This window comes from Ovis aries, chromosome 19, assembly GCF_016772045.2.
Source record: "Ovis aries strain OAR_USU_Benz2616 breed Rambouillet chromosome 19, ARS-UI_Ramb_v3.0, whole genome shotgun sequence".
Taxonomy (NCBI): domain Eukaryota; kingdom Metazoa; phylum Chordata; class Mammalia; order Artiodactyla; family Bovidae; genus Ovis; species Ovis aries.
In genome coordinates this window covers 14688874-14693129 of record NC_056072.1, presented here as the reverse complement: position 1 = coordinate 14693129, position 4256 = coordinate 14688874, and positions in this window count along the sequence as shown.

Below are 4256 nucleotides of genomic sequence, written 5' to 3'. Positions count from 1 at the left end.
TATTGCTTCTGTTTTGTTTTGTTTTGTTTTTGGTCGGGGGGGAGAATCTTAGCTCCCTCACCAGTGATTGAACCCACACACCCTGCGTTGGAAAGGGAAGCCTTAACTACTGGACCACCAGGGAAGTGATATGGTCTTTACAAAGGTAATTAAGGTTAAAAAAAAAATACCATACGAAGAGGGCTCAAATCCTTAAGAGTAGAGATTAGGACACAAGAGATGTACAGAGGGGAGACCTCAGGAGAGCGCAGGGAGGAGGTGCTCGTCTGTAGGCCAAGAAGGAACCAGTCCTATGGATCACCTTGATCTCCAACTATTAGCCTTCACAAATGTGAAAAAATAAATTTCTGTCCTTTCATCCACCCAGCCTGTGGCACTTTGTTCTGGCAGTGCTAGAAAACTGATACAGCTGCCTCCCCAAATTTAGCCTACCTGCACCTGATGCTGTGGGAACTTCAATTCTAGTTCTGTGTCCCTGGGAAATTCTTACACAGATTCTTAAGGGGACACGTATGAGGAGAAATGTTTACTGAAGCATTACTTTTGTTGGCAGAAAGCAACCAGTATGTCTACTGTGACGGATAAATCATGCAGGCTTACTGTGGGGCAGTGAGCAGGAGGCAGAAGAGCCAGATTTAGATGGAGCCGCATGGATACATCTTCAGAATGTAGCACACAGCAAAAAAATGACATTTATACAAATTAGAAACATATGTGCACAAAATGATGACATATTTCCTAAGAATATACTCCGAAAGATACATGTCAATTTCATCTGAATGGTTGCCTATAGGGAGTCAGAAGTTTGGGAGTTAGGTAAATACAGAAAACGTAAGAGACACGGGTTCGATCCCTGGGTTGGGAAAATCCCTTGGAGGAGGGCACGGCAACCCACTCCAGTATTCTTGCCTGGAGAATCTCCATGGACAGAGGAGCCTGTCCCCTGACAGGAGGACTATAAAGGGCTATAGTCCCTGGGGTCGCAAAGAGTTGGACACAACTGAAGCGACTTAGCACGCATAGAGAAAATAAGGAATTAAAAAAAACCACCAACCAAACAACAACGGAAAAAAAGAGGACTGGCTAGAGTCAGCAGTTAGGTCTGAGAGCCCTGGAAGAACCAGGGGGACTGTGTTGCCCCTGGAGATCTTTCCAGGGTGCCCTGGCCTGACTGGACTTCACAGGTTGACAGGGCCTGCCTCTGGGTTCTCCGAAGGCCCATGTGCTCCTGGAGTGTTTCAGCCTCCTGGGCTCCACTGGGGAGCTTGAGCCAAGCCCAGGGGTTGTAATGGGTGGGGATGGTTTCTGGGACCCATGGGGGCAGGGGGAGGGGAGAGAACAGAGAGGAGGGGCTGGCAGAGAGGGAACGTAGGTGGGTGGGAGCTGACTCTGGCCACCAGGGACCCTCTCCTTCTTAGATTCAGGCCGTCTGACCAAGAGTTTCCTGGCGGAGGTTCTTTCCCACAGGAGGCACTCGCTAAAGGGCTCTCACGGGGACAGAGAGCACACAGCTGCAGGGAACAGAGGTGTGCCCCAGGCAAGTCTCCCTCCCACCCCATAAATAGCCTGTCCCGGCTCCAGGGCCAGCAGAGTGAGCCCTGGGGAAGCGAAACTGGAGGGGGCTGGAGCTGGGAGGCAAGAAGGGGACCAGGACCATGCCTGCCCTGAGGGGTTGTTCCAGGCACATTTTCTGAGGCCCCAGGGATGAGAGCGAGGGCTGAAAGTGAGGAACACAGGGCCAGAACAAGGATGCACTTTCTCACAGGGCTGTCCAACAGTGCCCAGGGAGGTCGTGAGCACCCCACCATGAAGGTGCGTAAGCAGAGGTGAGATGACAAGATGGGACTGTGGAACGTGCCGTCCCCATCTCAAAGACACTGTCTCGTTCGGGGCAGCTGGTGTCCGCGGAGACATCAGCCTGTCTCCCGGAACGCCTCTTGTCGTGTCCAGCCCATGGGGTGAGCCCGTCGCCAGTTGCAGGAAATAGCCTGTGCCAGCGCCCATTTGAAGAGTAAATATTAGTCTTTTCAAGAGCGATCTGTTCTCTGTCACTTGGCACAGAGGACACTGAACTGGTGTTGGGTGTTGGTGGGGGGGTTGCCTCTCGGCCCCCACACCCAGATGGAATCTCTGGACCGGGTTACTGCCACAGTGTAGCTCCAAGGAACAACTCTCCCCGTGTCCAAGCAGGTATCCCCTCCCAGTGACCATGCGAGCTGTGGGCACTGGAGCCCCTGCTTAGGGGAGGTTCCGATGGCATTGAGGCCCCAAGGCCAGGATGTAGCTCTCACATACTGTCAGGGCTGCTGCTGCACAGGCAGGGGACTGGATCTTTTGACCTGGACCTCAAAGTCTCCGGGCCCCAGCTCTGACATATATCATTTAAAATCCTCTGATGACCAGGAAAGGGAAACAGCCTGTCACTGTGCCACCCTTTGGGGTGACCTTGTCCAACCACCCCAACCAACGGAGCACCCCTTCCCCAAGCCCTTCTTGCCTTCTTTATTCGATAATTTTCCTCTCTTATTTATTGACTCCTCCATCGGAGGCTCAGCTCTATGAGCACAGGACCTCTGCCTTGGTCTCTGTTTAGAACAGTGCACACAGCAAGAGCTCAGTCACTATTTGCTGAGTGAACAGAATGACGTTAATACTGTGAAAATAATAAACCGGTATCATTCTCATGCCCTAAGCCTTGAAATCCCACTCCTTTGAAGCCCTTCTACCATGACAACCAGGGAAGGGGTGGGGAGGGGTGAAGCCATCTCTGGGAGCAGGGAGGATGTGGGGAGGGGAGGATGGAAGGAAGGAGGATGAGGGGCTGAGGATCAGGGGAGGACAGGGGGAGAATGGGGGCAGGATGGAGGTGGGGAGGAAAACCCAGCTTCGGTGAGTGATGGGAAGGGGAGGGGACACATCTCTCAGATCCTGGTTTAGGTTTCATTCTCTGGGACAAAACCTTGAAGGGAAAGGAATTGAAAACCGAAGCTAGAGGCGGGTGTGTCCCCCTCTGCGTTGGAAGACAGCCTCCCCTGCCCCGCACCAGGCAGCCTGTGGCTCTCAGGGGGCCCTGCTGGGTAAAAACAGTGGAGCTACAGATTTGAAGGCAAGAAGGTCAGAGTAGGCACCTTCTCCCAAACCTCCTTCCACTCCCAGAGGCCTGGAAGCTTCCAGAAGTTCCTCTGCTCCATGGGGCACGGGGAAGGTGGCTGAGTGGGGACCTGTGGACCTGTCTCAGCACTGCTGGGCCCAGTGCGGAGGTAAGAGCAGCTCATCCCCAGGGTGGGAATGGAGAGATGGCTGGGGCTGGAGGGGTCTGAGGAGCCAGAGTGAATTGAGATGGGGCCTAGAGCAGAGAGAACAGGCTGGGAGCCCGTGAGTACCTGGCCACCGTGAATGTCCACTGAGACCTGAGAAGACTCTAGCCTAGCTTTGTGCCAGGCTTCTTTCTCTCCTGCCACAAGGCCACCTGTATTGGGCTCTGCCTCGTGTCTTCTTCACCTACCTCTGCCGCTCCTGCAGAAAAGACGGGACTGACCCCACCTCAGCTGTCCCACACAGCTCTTGCTTTCTGCCCCAGGGCCTCCAGAGTCAGTGCGGGACAACGGCAGGCATCTGCTTACACTCGGTCCTGCCCTGCCCAGCAGTGTGAGGCACTCCTTGGAGGGTCCCCATGGACACGAGTTCCCACTGGCAGAGCGGCGACCAGCTCGATAACCCACCTGGAGCTTTGGTGCTCTAGGTTTCCCTGTGTCATATTTCTCTGTTCCCTGTTCCTGGTTCCTGGTCATGGGCTCTGATTTCTGGGGACTCAGGCAAAGTCACCTGAGCCTCTGTGCTAGAAACGGCCCAGTGGCCCTTGGTGTCCCCTCCCTGGCCCCCTCCATATTTCCCTGGGTTGCAGAAGCTAGAAGGCCCAGACACCCTGATGGCTGAGAATTCAGATGCAACTTAGAGGGAAGCTCTTTGGGAGAAAGTGGAAGGCAGAAGGGGAGTGGGGGCCTCTCTTCCTGTGGCGTGGCAGCTGCTGGGTGGGATCTGGCAGATGTGTCTTTTTGCCACAGCAGCACGCTACGCTCCTCTTCCTTGTCACCAGTTTAATGGATGTGCAACTCGGACACTGACAATAATTTCCTTCAAGGTAGCAGCTGGGGTGGTGTGCCCATGAAGCCAGGTTTCCATTCTTCCAGACTTTCATACACGTTTACTTTCCTACTTTCAATCTCTGTCTGGGACTTCCCTTGTGGTCAGGTGGC